The sequence below is a fragment of the Hemiscyllium ocellatum genome, chromosome 2 (assembly GCF_020745735.1).
Source record: "Hemiscyllium ocellatum isolate sHemOce1 chromosome 2, sHemOce1.pat.X.cur, whole genome shotgun sequence".
NCBI classification, from domain to species: Eukaryota; Metazoa; Chordata; class Chondrichthyes; order Orectolobiformes; family Hemiscylliidae; genus Hemiscyllium; species Hemiscyllium ocellatum.
Window position 1 is genome coordinate 105888832 of NC_083402.1, and position 15178 is coordinate 105904009.

Sequence of the window (15178 nt, forward strand, 5' to 3'; positions counted from 1 at the left end):
GACTTCTAGGAAAAGGACAGTGATATGACTTTGATGTCTGCTACAAACATGAAGATAAAAGGTTACTTAGGACACACCAAGCAAATTACCAAGTCTGGATAAGAAAGCAGATAGTCCCTAGTCTTCGAAAAGTTATACTGTCTCCTCCCTGGCTTGACAAAAAATCCTAGGATAAATCGCATCTGGACCGGGGGACTTATCAATTTTCATACTTTCCAGAATTGCTAACACCTTCTACTTGTGAACCTCAATCCCATATAGTCGAGCAGCCCGTATTTCAGTATTCTCCTCGATAATATTGTCTTTTTCCAATGTGAATACTGATGAAAAGTATTCATTTAGTGCTTTCCCTATCTCTTCGGAGTCAACGCACAACATCCAACTATTATCCTTGATTGGCCCTAATCTCTCTCTAGTCATTCTTTTATTTCTGATATACGTATAGAAAGCTTTAAGGTTTTCCTTGATGATACCTGCCAACTACCTGAGGTAACAGTGACTGAAAGACCTGAACTTAAGGGGATCTGTATTTGCCAGGATTTGGTGTTGGAGAGACTGTTAGGTCTAAAGGTTGGTAAGTCCCCGGGGCCTGATGGTCTACATCCCAGGGTACTGAAGGAGGTGGCTCGGGAAATCGTGGGTGTGTTGGTGATGATTTTCCAGAATTCGATAGATTTGGGATTGGTACCTGAGGATTGGAGAGTGGCTAATGTTATATCACTTTTTAAGAAAGGTGGGAGAGAGAAAGCAGTTAGTCTGACCTCAGTGGTGGGAGAGATGCTGGAGTCTATTATAAAGGATGAGATTACGGCACATCTGGATAGTAGTAACAGGATAGGACAGAGTCAGCATAGATTTATGAAGGGGAAATCATGCTTGACTAATCTTCTGGAGTTTTTTGAGGATGTAACTCTGAAGATGGACAAGGGAGATCCAGTAGATGTAGTGTACCAGGACTTTCAGAAAGCTTTTGATAAAGTTCCACATAGGAGGTTAGTGAGTAAACTTAGGGTGCATGGTGTTGGGGGCAAAGTACTAGATTGGATTGAAAATTGCTTGGCTAATAGGAAACAAAGGGTAGTATTAACGGCTCCATTTCGGAATGGCAGGCAGTGACCAGTGGGGTACCGCAAGGATCCGTGCTGGGACCGCAGCTTTTTACAATATATGTTAATGATATAGAAGATGGTATCAGCAATAACATTAGCAAATTTGCTGATGATACAAAGCTGGGTGGCAGGATGAAATGTGATGAGGATGTTAGGAGATTACAGGATGACCTGGACAAGTTAGGTGAGTGGGCAGATGCATGGTAGATGCAGTTTAATGTGGATAAATGTATGGTTATTCACTTTGGTGGCAAGAACAGGAAGGCAGATTACTACCTCAATGGAATTAATTTAGGTAAAGGGGCAGTACAGAGAGATCTGGGTGTTCTTGTACACCAGTCAATGAAGGCAAGCATGCAGGTACAGCAGATATGAAGAAGGCTAATAGCATGCTGGCCTTCATAACAAGAGGGATTGATTATAGAAGCAAAGAGGTTCTTCTGCAGCTGTACAGGGCCCTGGTGAGACCACACCTGGAGTACTGTGTGCAGTTCTGGTCGCCAAATTTGAGGAAAGACATTCTGGCTATTGAGAGAGTGCAGTGTAGGTTCACGAGGTCAATTCCTGGAATGGAGGGATTACCTTACACTGAAAGACTGAAGCAACTAGGCTTGTATACCCTTGAGTTTAGAAGACTGAGAGGGGATCTGATTGAGACGTATAAGATTATGAAAGGATTGGACACTCTGGCAGCAGGAAACATGTTTCCGCTGATGGGTGAGTGCCGAACCAGAGGACACAGCTTAAAAATACAGGGTAGACCATTTAGGACAGAGATGAGGAGAAACTTCTTCACCCAGAGAGTGGTGGCTGTGTGGAATGCTCTGCCCCAGAGGACAGTGGAGGCCCAGTCTCCGGATTAATTTAAAAAAGAGTTGGATAGAGCTCTCAAAGATAGTGGAATCAAGGGTTATGGAGATAAGGCAGGGAGCGGATACTGATTAGGAATGATCCGCCATGATCATATTGAATGGCGGTGCAGGCTCGAAGGGCTGAATGGCCTACTCCTGCACCTATTGTCTATTGTCTATTGTCTACTTCTCATGTCCCCTCCTGGCTCTTCTTAGCTTTCTCTTTAGGTCTTTTCTGGCTAGCTTGTAACTCTGAAATGCCCAAACTGAGCCTTTACTTCTCATTCTAACATACGCTTCCTTCTTCCTCTTGACAAGAGATTCAATTTCTTTAATAAACCAAGCTCTCTCACTCGACCACTTCCTCCCTGCCTGACAGGCACATACATATCAAGGGCATGCAGTAGCTGTTCCTTCAATAAGCTCCACGCTTCAATTGTGCCATTCCCTGCAATTTTGTTCCCCATCCTATGCATTCTAAAACTTGCCTAATCGCATCATAATTGCCTTTCCCCCAGCAATAACTCTTGCTCTGCGATATATATCTATTCCTTTCCATCGCTAAAGTAAACATAACTGAATTGTGGTCACTATCACCAAAGTGCTCACCTACCTCCAAATCTAACACCTGGCCAGGTTCATTACCTAGTACACTCTTTGTTACATTTAGAGGTTAAATATTACAATACTTAGTACTCCAGAATGAAGCTCTAAACTTTAGTTAATAAAAGATTATACCATAAACTCCATTGCCTAACGGTAGTTGGTTTACGTTACATGCTTCTCTGAAAGTATTTGGAGATAGTGAGGACTGGAGATGCTAGAAAGTCAGAATGGATATAATATGGAGCTGGAAAAGCACAGCAGGTCAATCAGCTTTAGAGGAGCAGGAGAGTTGATGTTTCAGGCAGGACCCTTCATTGGGGGTGGGGGAAGGGGACTGAGAAATGCTGAGTCCTGATGAAGGGTTCTGCTCGAAACATCGATTTTACCTGCTCCTCTGATGCTGCTTGACCTGCTGTGCTTTTTCCTTATATGTATATATCTATTCTCCTTTTCTCCTATTTTATCTGAAAAGATCCTGTGCTCAAGTGCTATTTATGCCCAGTGAAGAGCTGCTCTGTGACATTATTGCAAGGTTGCTCCAGAGCTCCTGTACTTCCAAATAAACCTGTTGGACTATAACCTGGTGTTGTGTGATCTTTAACTTTGACAACAAGATAAGAACATAAGCTGTTCAAAGTAAGATGTTTATTCTTGTCAGAAATCTTTGTGTGGGTCATGCTTTGAAAATAAAGGGTAGTACATTTAAGTCAAAGATGAGGAGAATTTTTTTTCAACAGTAGATTGAATCTTTGAAATTCTTTCCCTAAAATAATTGTGGAAGCAGAGTATTTGAATAATTTTAAATCAGAGATAGATAAATTCTTTATAAGTGAGGGGTTGAAAGTTTATTAAGGAACAGAATCCTGAAACAGAATTCTTACAAGAGACCCTTTGTACACAGTTCTTACATATATTATAATCCCATTACTATGATGCTACTTTTTTTTATCTACAGTACACAAAGATTTGAACGGTTTCTGTCCTGGGAGACAGAAAATGGGTTAAAATGTGCTAAATGCTGACTACTACTATTGATGGGATTAAGTGTGTCTGTCCGGTCTGCTTGCATAGTTAAGAGGTGTTAGTCCTTTTGTCTTTTAAATTAGTAAATGTTAGTAAAATACGAGGCCTATATGCTCTAAATAAGTTTTAAATTGTACCTATACTTAATAAAAGAATAAACAATATTAAACTGATTACTGCAGACAGGTTGTGAGATTTGTTTACTATTTGCTAGTATGAGTTTCATTCATTCATGCAATTTCATGGCAGCACTTTTTTTGTCAGTTAGTTTCTTAAAGGGATAATGGCCTAGTTAAAAGATAATTCCCCAGTTATTTAACACATACTTACTAACTGGGGAATCTATTAAGATCCAAGAGATAGCTGGTAAGGGCTGATTAATATTATAATGTTTTGTGGAGACTTGATGGGGATGTTATTGTTCTGTGTGCTAAACTTATTCAGAGGTAAACACTGCTTCCATCAAGGGCTGATAAGGTGTGAAAATGCAGCAATGGGTTTGAAAGTCATAATTTGGAGATACTAGTGTTAGACTGGGGTGTACAAAGTTAAAAATCACACAACACCAGGTTATAGTCCAACAGGTTTAATTGGAAGCACTAGCTTTCGGAGCGCCGCTCCTTCATCAGGTGGTTGTCTAATGAACCACAACCACCTGATGAGGGAGCAGTGCTCCGAAAACCAGTGCTTCCAATTAAACCTATTGGACTATAACCTGGTAGTGTGTGATTTTTAATGTTGGACTTGAAAGGGTTGTTTTTAAATTTGGATAATAAAATATACTACAGAATCACAGTTTTATGAAATGGATGAATGAAACCGTAATAACTGTAATAATAAAACAGTACATAACGGGTTAGTAAAGGGTTATGGATGAATGAATGGCAACCCAGTATTAATGAATATAGCGAGCTGGTGACTGAATTAATAAGGATAGCCTATAACACAATATCTCACAGTAGGCAGGAATGTGGAGTAACCCGCCATGACTTTCCAAATGGCTGAGCAGGCTCAAGGGACGAGTGGTCTACTCCTGCTCCTAAATTCTATTGTAATTTCAATACAGTCTTGGATAAACTGGAAAATCCGCAGCCTACTAAAGTCCAGTCATGCAGCATTGAAGTTGGAAGATTCAGACCTATACAGAAAATCCAGATATAACTTCTGCAAAGTCATCAAAGGTGCCAAGAGGCAGTTCTGGAGCAAGCTAGAGGCTCAACCCAACCAATACGACACCTACTGCTTGGCAAGGCCTAAACAGCACAATGGGATACAAAATGAAGCAGAATAAGATAGCGAACAAAGATACATCCCTCTCTTTTGCGTGCTCAGTGCTTTCTATGCTCGGTCCAAGCGGAATGCAAATGGCGCGGTGTCACTTGCCCTGACAGCCCTGGATGCACCTGTTTCCTCCATCACCACTGCAGATGTCAGATCGATCTTCCTGAGAGTCAAGGAAAGCAACTGGCCCATACAGAGTCTACAGCCTGTGTGGACCAGCTGGCGGAGGTATTCAATGATATCTTCAACCTCTTCCTCCTACAAACCAAAGTTGCCATCTGCTTCAAGAAGACCACCATCAGCCCAGTACTTAAGAAAGCACATGTAACATGCCTTAATGACTACCACTCAGTGGCTCTGACCTCCATAATTATGAAGTGTTTTGAGAGGCTGGTCATGGCCCACATAACTCGAGTGTCCCAACCTGTCTCAATACCCTACAATTTGCCTACCATTGTGACAGGTCCAGAGTGGATGCCATTTCCTAGCTCTGCACTCATCCCTAGACTTCTGACAACAACAACACCTATGTCAGACTTCTACTCATTGACTACAACTCTGCCTTCAACAACATTATCCCCTCTAGACAGATCTCAAAACTCCAAGACCGAGGTCTCGACTCTGCCCTTTGCAACTGGATCATCACTTAATGGTAAGGTTCTAGGGAGTGTTGCTGAACAAAGGACCTTGGAGTGCAGGTTCATAGCTTCTTGAAATTGGAGTCGCAGGTAGATAGGATAGTGAAGAAGGCATTTGGTATGCCTTCCTTTATTGGTCAGATTTATTGAGTACAGAAGTTGGGAGGTCATGTTGTGGCTGTACAGGACATTGATTAGGCCACTGTTGGAATATTGTGTGCAGTCTGGTCTCCTTCCTATTGGAAAGATGTTGTAAAACTTGAAAGGGTTCAGAAAGGATTTACAAGGATGTTGCCAGGTTTGGAGGATTTGAGCTGTAGGGAGAGGCTGAACAGGCTGGGGTTGTTTTCCCTGGAGCATCAGAGGTTGAGGGGTGACCTTATAAAGGTTTACAAAATTATGAGGGGCATGGATAGGGTAAATAGGCAAAGTCTTTTCCCTGGGGTTGGGGAGTCCAGAACTAGAGGACATAGGTTTAGGGTGAGAGGGGAAAGATATAAAGAGATCTAAGGGGAAACTTTTTCACACAGAGGGTGGTACATGTATGGAGCTGCCAGAGGAAGTGGTGGAGGCTGGTACAATTGCAACATTTAAAAGGCATTTGGATGGGTATATGAATGGTAAGGGTTTCAAGGGATATGGGCCGGGTACTGGCAGGTGGGACTAGATTGGTTTTGGATATCTGGTCGGCATGGACGGGTTGGACTGAAGGGTCTGTTTCCATCCTGCACATCTCTATGACTCTATGACTCTGTCAGCTTCCGGACTCTTAGACCGCAATCAGTGAAGATAGATAGCTGCACCTCCTTCATGATAACCTTCAACACTGGAGTCCCCTTAGGATGTCTTCTCATAGCCCCCTACTGTACTCCCTGTACACCCATGACTGCGTAGCCAAATTCCAAACCAATGCCATCTATAGGTTTGCTGACGACGTCACCTTGATGGGACAGATATCAACCAATGATGAGTCAGAATGCAGAAAGGAGATAGAAGACTTGGCGTTGTGATGCAATGACATCAACCTCTCTCTCTCAATGTCAGCAAAAAAAAACTGATCACTGGCTTAAAAAGAAAGCAGGAGAACATGACCCTATCTACATCAACAGAGTGGAGGCTGAGAAGGATGAGAGTACCAAGTTCCTACAATTGACAATAACTGACAACCTGTCCTGGTTTCCCACATAAATGCAATGGTCCAGAAGGCACAACAATGCCTCTTCTTCCTCAGAAGGCTCAGAAAAATTGGCATATCCGTAAGGGCCCTCACCAACTTTTACAGATGCATCATAGAAAGCATATTATCCAGGTGAATAACAGCCTGGTATGGCAACTGCTCTGCCCAGGACTGTAAGAAGCTACAGAAGGTTGTGTGCACAGGCCAGACCATCACAGAAGCCAGCCTTCCATTCATGGACTCCATTTACACTTCTTGTTGCTGCGGAAAGGCTGCCAACATCATCAAAGACCCCTCCCACACTGATAATGCTCTCCTACAACCCCTTCCATCGAGCAGAAGCTACAAAAGCTTGAATACGCACACCAATAGATTCAAGAAAAGCTTTTTCCCTGCCATTTTTACATTGACGAATTGACTTTCTAACTTCATATAAGATTGATCTTGTTAATGCTGATCTTGTTTTATTCATCTTCTGTACAGTGTAACCTGTATGGCTAACTCTGTCCAAGCACTCTATGATCTGTATGTCCTTGTTTACTATGATCTGCCCGTACTGCTCACAAACAAAGCTTTTCACTGTACTAGGTATGACAATAAATCAAATCAAATAAACTTCTGGTGGTATTAGACAAAATTGATTGAGAGGTGGTTTGTGTGCAGTGTAAATAGTGACACAGACCTTTTGAGCCAAATGACTTATTTAATTGCTGTAACATGTATGTCAGTCTATAAATAGAAGCCAAAAGTGGAAAAGACACAATTAGTTTGGTATGGGCTCTGAAATGTGTCTTATATTTTAATTTGTTACTTTTACAATTGATCCTAATGTAAATACAGTGATATAGTAAAGTAAACATGCCAGGAACTATCTAGAAACTTCTAGAAATTAAAGATTAACATTCAGAACATTGCCATATGAGACCCAGAAGAAAACTCATGGTTATATGAAAAAATAATGTTTTAATGTTCATTAGTTCTGAAGCTATTGGGTGTAAAAGGTCATTTTTGATTATGGTGAGCTGCATTGTTTTGGAATCTGATGGAATACGTCCAACTGGAGTGTGCAATGCTATTAACAGCTACTTACTGCCCAATCCATCATTAAGTTCATGAATCAGTAGCAAGCCTGATTTAGAGGACTATCTGTCTATGAAGGCAATCTGAAGTCAGTCTCAAAGGTCGTTGTTCTAAATTTATTTCATTGTGATGTTTTGTTGAGATTGATGTGAGGCAACTACAATGCGACACTTTAAACTAATCATCCTGAAAGCACATGAGGAACGCAAATGATAGTGGTTGCAAATAAAAAATGCATATTAGGCCAAGTAGATCATGCTCCAATGTATATCAGAAAACATATTTTTATTGAAAAATTAAATTATTAAATCTTGTTAATAGAGTTAATAGAGTTGTAAATTATTCAGATACCATTCTGCAACAATTGTAAAGTTTAAACTTAAATATTCTGTCACGTTAAATTGTTTAACTGTGGCTGAATTTAAGGTTCCTTAATAATATTCATATCCACAATATACTGTGATTTTTAACACCTTTAACACCTTTAAAACTTTGCCAAACATCTCCTTACTACATGTGAAGGACTTGAATGAGAAGCCACGGCTATCCTCTGTATGATCTGATTAACTGGTTAGACTGATAGATTAACAGATTCTTCTTTGAGCAAAAATGTACATCACAAAATCTTGGTCAGCAGAGTGGAAATCCTTCACAAGTAATTAGCCAGCTTAGCAGTAACCATCTGCAAAATTGCTGCAGTATTAAGTGTAATTGGATGACTCTGCGCTGGTCAATATTTATCCATCACACATTAAATTAGTTTGTCAGGTGATTATCTCATTGCTGCATCTGTGATCAAGGTATGTAGAAATTTGCTGCTTAATTTCTGACAATTGTAAAAGTGACTGCTTCAAGGGTATCTCATTGGTTGTGAAATATTTTAGACATCCAACTGCCATAAATAGTATTATCGCAATACAAGTCTACCTCTCTTTATTTAAATAGTCCAAGGGAGGCAGTCAGGGTCCTAGCATAGTCAGAGCTGTGGGCACAGTACAAACAGTATGGGGAGTGCTGTAAATCAGTCGAAGAGCAGCACAGAGATCAGTCAGGGGTCTGGTCAGTCATCACTGGGGGCTGCCCACCCAGGTTGGTCAAAGGAAAAGGCCAATATCAGCCCTCGGCATCTTTCCACTGTAAATCAGAAAGGAGTGGTCTGGGGGGAGATTATCAGGAGCCAATGCTGTGAGTCGAAAGCTGGGGAACTTAACTGCACTGGCAGCATCTGAAAAGAGAAATCAGAGTTAACTTTTCAGGTCTGGTGACCCTTTCTCAGATACATTAACTGATTTCTCTTCACAGATGTTGCCAGATCTGCTGAGCTTCTGTTTTTGTTTCTGATTTACAGCACCTGCAATTCTTTGGGTTTTCATTTGGGGAGCTTAATTTTAGGGACTGGAACCTGTTATGTAGAGGAGATAATGAGATAGGGTCGGTGACTCATTATATAAGTAGGTGAGAGATGATAGAACATGAAAGAGAGGGAGTAGCATGGGAGATTGAGGAGGCATTGATATCGACACCACAATGGCTTTGATGGAGGTGGGGCCCGGGCTGGGTGGGTTAAGCAGTGCATGATTATGTCTATCATGATGAAACTATAAGCCTGGGGCTCACGTTGTAAAGTGTAGTAATGAATATTTAAATAAATGTGTTGATTGGGAATATGGAGGAAGACCATGGGTTTGACTGTGAAGCCAAAGCAATATGAAGATTACAGGGAGGTCACTTAGATTGAGAGGGTAAGTCTATTATTCATTCTGTGAAACACACTTCCATTGTGCTGTGAATAACAAGCATGCAAATAGCTCCCACCACACCTGGAATGGGTAGGGTAAGTGGTTCTTGCTGTGATGGAGGAGGCTTCACTTTTGTAAGATATGAGGCCCTTCAATAGAATTAAAAAGATGCCCACACAGTACAACTAATGGACAAATGTGAGCACTACAGGCTGTATGTAAACCTTAAGCATTGACTGACAATATAGGCTAGAAATCCTGACCCCAACACTCCTGAACACTTTGTAGAACATCCAGAATTAATCCTGCCAATGGTTGTGATGCGGAAGCATTGTACTGGGACTTGGAAATATTGGAAAAAATAGCAAGATCCCATTGACTGTACATGGTACAGGAACTGCTCACTACAACCTTAGGCAATAAAACATCATGTAGTGCGAACAATGGTGAGTCTCAATTTCTTAATTGTAGTAATTGCAGCTGGAGTTATATTCGTTTTCATAGCTGATGATAAAATGCATTTATAATGTGAGAACACATTTAAAATGAATATAGAACATAGAACATCAAACAGTACAGCACAGAACAGACCCTTTAGCCCTCGATTTTGTGCCAGCCATTTATGCTTTTCTAAGACCTACATACCCTTCATTGTACTATCTTCCTTATGCCTATGCAAGAGTTGCTTAAATGTCCCTAATGTATCTGACTCTAAACGTTTGAACCATGTCACTTATAGGCTCCCAGAGGAACACATTGTTCTCCGGGAGCCTGCCCTATATTGGTTTTAGTGGGCGGATGCTAAGGGTGTTGCACTTTGAAAGCCCAAACAAGCCTCAGCAGGCTCGCCCTCTTTGGCTTGAACTCCAACAAAACTGAGGATGGTATGCAGAATGGACGGGAAAGGTCAGGCCACCGCTGGAGTGTGCTGAAAGGAGACTTCTGTAGGGTCTTTGTGACTTCTTCTCCAGCTGGGTAGCTACTGGAATCTCCTGACTTCTTTTAAGGAAGGGGCACTTGGAGTGAGGTCAACGTACCTTGCTGCTTTGGTTTACATCAATGGCTAGAGTGATTGCATGAAGCTCTGCATGCATTCCAGGAGACGCTGAGACTGCTAGACACAGCTCTTCAATTGAAGCTATAAAGTTGTCCATTGAGGCAGCCAGACACTCTCATGCCTGAAGCAGAATAGTACAAACAGTGTTGGTGTATCCTCCAAACTTCAAGTCAATTTACTCAGTGCCTGTGACAAACCTACCAGCTGCTCTCAATTTCTAGACCCCTGGGGGTCCACTCATGCCTGAGGATGAGCAGGTGCTTGGTCTCTGGTAATCCTTTGAATGCCAGCAGCCTGGGGAGATTTTTTTCCTTTGCCAGCTGCAGAGATTGGCAGTGATGTGTCTACCTGTTGATGTTCCTGACTCTAATCTATCTGAAATACCTACCAAGATATCATTATCTGGGCTGGTGGAGGAGCAGACATATTCTGTGGTTGATCTTTTCACGGTAGGGACCATGCAGATTCCAAAGACACTTGCAAGTGGTGAAAGATAGAATGCAACATGAACAAGGGGTAGAAGTTCTGATGTGTTAATGAGCCATTTGCAGTGAGGGTGATAGAAGAGAATCACAATGGATTGTGATTCTTACTTGGTTGTCAGTACATCAAGATTCGGCCTTATCACAGTTCTCACTGGGCTAGGATCAGGGATTTTCTCCACAAGAAGATCCATGCTGGGCATCCCACCTTCCATCTTGTTTTTTTTCTGCACCTTTGTAGGCTGTTTTCCCCTATAAAGAGATAAAGGGAGGGATTGACTGAGATGAAAGTACCTGGCGCAACAATTAGTGCTATTGAGGCTGAGGGAAAAGCTGTTTGATATCCCAAGTGACTGAGTATGTTGCTTGGAGGACATGCACATGCAGGGTTAAGTAATTTGTATACTTGGAGGAAATGAGCCGGATTGAGGAAAATGTTAATGCCATAGAATGGCTGAGACTTGGTGGGAGGTGAATGCAGTTGCAGAGATAGAGTGAGGTATTGGAGAGGAGATTGTGAAATTTAGACTTATTGAGCACAGTAGCTCATTGACCTTGGCATTGCTACATGTTCCCCCAGACTGTGTAGCAGCATTGACCTGGGTGGCAACCTTGGACAAGCCTGGCAGCGTATGGTGGTGTGGTCTCCTCTGCCAGTCCTGTGGGAATACCATTGTGTTAGAACATAGAACATAGAACAATACAGCACAGAACAGGCCCTTCGGCCCACGATGTTGTGCCGAACATCTATCCTAGATTAAGCACCCATCCATGTACCTATCCAATTGCCGCTTAAAGTTCGCCAATGATTCTGACTCTACCACTCCCACGGGCAGCGCATTCCATGCCCCCACCACTCTCTGGGTAAAGAACCCACCCCTGACATCTCCCCTATACCTTCCACCCTTCACCTTAAATTTATGTCCCCTTGTAACACTCCGTTGTACCCGGGGAAAAAGTTTCTGACTGTCTACTCTATCTATTCCTCTGATCATCTTATAAACCTCTATCAAGTCACCCCTCATCCTTCGCCGTTCCAACGAGAAAAGGCCGAGAACTCTCAACCTATCCTCGTACGGCCTATTCTCCATTCCAGGCAACATCCTGGTAAATCTTCTCTGCACCCTCTCCAAAGCTTCCACATCTTTCCTAAAGTGAGGCGACCAGAACTGCACACAGTACTCCAAATGTGGCCTAACCAAAGTCCTGTACAGCTGCAACATCACTTCACGACTCTTGAATTCAATCCCTCTGCTAATGAACGCTAATACACCATAGGCCTTCTTACAAGCTCTATCCACCTGAGTGGCAACTTTCAAAGATCTATGTACATAGACCCCAAGATCCCTCTGTTCCTCCATCTGACTAAGAACCCTACCATTAACCCTGTATTCTGCATTCTTATTTGTTCTTCCAAAATGGACAACTTCACACTTAGCAGGGTTGAACTCCATCTGCCACTCCTCAGCCCAGCTCTGCATCATATCCAAGTCCCTTTGCAGCCGACAACAGCCCTCCTCACTGTCCACAACTCCACCAATCTTCGTATCATCCGCAAATTTACTGACCCACCCTTCGACTCCCTCATCCAAGTCATTAATAAAAATTACAAACAGCAGAGGACCCAGAACTGATCCCTGTGGAACTCCACTTGTAACTGGGCTCCAGGCTGAATATTTACCATCTACCACCACTCTCTGACTTCGACCGGTTAGCCAGTTTTCTATCCAATTGGCCAAATTTCCCTCTATCCCATGCCCCCTGACTTTCCGCATAAGCCTACCATGGGGAACCTTATCAAATGCCTTACTAAAATCCATGTACACTACATCCACTGCTCTACCCTCATCCACATGCAGTGTTCTCTGCATCACTTCATTCATCAAGATTCAAGGCCCTTGTTGGCAAAATGGGATGAAAATTTCCTCATCTGCCAATGTCTAGGACAAATTTGAAATGAAAGTACTATACTCGGCAGCTCTGGACTGACTGCTCTAGCCTGATATGCAACTGTCCTATAAATATGGCAGGACCTAGCAGTGGTAAGTATGTCTACCCATCCACGAGAGAAAATGTGATAAGCTGTTGAGATGTCCTGAATAACTAGTGATGTGAACTTTGGAGAATTGAGTGAGAAATCTTTCTAGGTCTCACGGAGAGAAACTGTCCGTGCAACTTGCCAAAATTAATACCTTGCCGATTTCAGGTAAAATTCAACCATATTATTTAATCCAAGATGAGTTTGATCTTCAAAGCAAATGGATGTGAATTACGAAGAGTTTGGAGTTTTTTTTTACCTCAACAGTAATGGTCAACCTACGCACAAGATACATGAAAAATTAATGATTTCTCACTCAAAAGTTGGAGTTTGACTGTTACATGAGAACAGCTATTCCTTGAGTATATGTGATATCCGCTTGGTAAAGAAATGATAACCTTTCACGACATCATCAACAATACAGTGTCCAATCCAAATGTATCCTGATGACACAAAGATCAATCACTCTACCCCATCTCACTCTCTTTGCACAGCCTCTGCTTCATTGATCTCTGAGGGCCTGATATCCAGTGTTGACTGAAAGGAATTTTTGTCTTGTTAAATATTGGAAGGATTAAAACCAATTATAATTGGCTGCTTTGAAAAATTCTGCTCCCTGGCCACCCTCTGTAGCTGACCAGGACTAACCCCAATATTGTCATTTTATTTTATCTCATGTTGATCTTCTGACCCTGTATCTTCTGTATTACTGAGTCCATTTACTTCAATTCCTGGAAACATGGCCAGCTTCAACTCATTTGCTGCTGAAACCCTCACACATTTCTTTGTCATTTCCAAATTAATCTATTCCAAAGTTCTCCTGACTGCTGTCCTACTTCTCACTTTTCAGAAACTTGAGCTTATCCAAGTATTGCTGTTGATGTTCTAACTTGTACAAATTTCCATTCATCCATCACCTCTGCACTCACTGATGAACATAGTTCTGGTTTGACAACACTCCTATTTTAAAATCTCCATCTGTGTTTTCAATTCCTTTCATGGCCTCACTATGCTCTTCTATAATATCCTGTAGCTCTGTAATGTTCCTTGTGTGCTCAATGTAAAATTCGGATGATAAAGCTAATGTGAAATCTTGGGATGTGACAATCCCTCATTCTAAATATGAACTTGAATTTTAACTCCACTTATTTCCTCCCAGTACCAAAATTGTGCTTGATTTTCTCAAGATATTTAAACTAGGCTTCGAAAGCAGATGTTTTCTCTCGTGATTTGGTTAAGCGGGGAGGGGGAATTGATTTAATGCCATTAATGGGCTACTTCATGCCTTGGTCTATTGACTGACTCTGTCTGTTCATAGAGACAGTAGAATTCTAGAGATTTTACAGTACTGAAAGAGGCCTTTCAGCCCATCATGTCTGTGCCAGTCGTCAAGCATCCATTTATTTTAAGCGCATTTTCTCACCCTTGACCCTTTGTATGTTGTTGATTTTCAAGTTTTTATCAAAATACTGCATGTTTATTTGGAGTTGCAGCCTCCACAACATTTTAAGCAGTGAATTCTGGATACCCAACACTTTTTGGGTGAAAAACATTTTCCTACAATCCCCTCTAAGACTGTGCCTCCTGGTTACTGATGTACCCATGCCCCTTTTTGTAAAATGTTAATTCAGAGAATGCTGTGGCTCATAATATTTAATGAAAAATTCCGAATAAAGTAAGTTGCTTCTGATTTAATTACAGAAAATATCCTGTCAATTTCTATTTTCAAACCTCTCCATTTGCTTCTTAGAATTAAACTGTTGCCAACAGTGGTGCAGGACCTACAATTCCTGTTTTACTCAACATTTCCTGCTTGTTTTAGTTCAAGCTGTTTTTGCTGTGAATCTTCTTGGGTTTTGCTAAAATGCATCATTGTTAACAATTCAGTTAACACACTGAAGCAAAAGTAAATCTAATTCTCTGAGAATTTGATGTCACATACATCAGTGTACTCCTTCAGAATGGAATGGCACGAGTGCTGTTTGCACTTGTGAGAATGCACCATCTAATCAATTACTATTTTTTGAAGAAGCTTTAGAAAGTTATTTACGATCTCTCTTTTTTTATTATTGGTGTTTGAGTAGCATCTCTTACTGA

General features: G+C 41.6%; 1 long non-coding RNA gene across 2 annotated transcripts in view; it reads right to left on the reverse strand.

The window, feature by feature from the left end:
* Positions 1-10356: 10356 nt before the first annotated feature.
* The window catches only part of LOC132828448 (uncharacterized), an 84794-nt gene continuing 79972 nt past the window's right edge, over positions 10357-15178 (reverse strand). The window contains exon 3 of one of the 2 annotated variants that reach the window (XR_009646120.1): positions 10357-11295. This is a non-coding gene — a long non-coding RNA (uncharacterized LOC132828448). Of the gene's footprint in view, positions 11296-11617; positions 11703-15178 lie in introns of those variants that run through there. The other variant, XR_009646122.1, reaches the window with a different exon arrangement.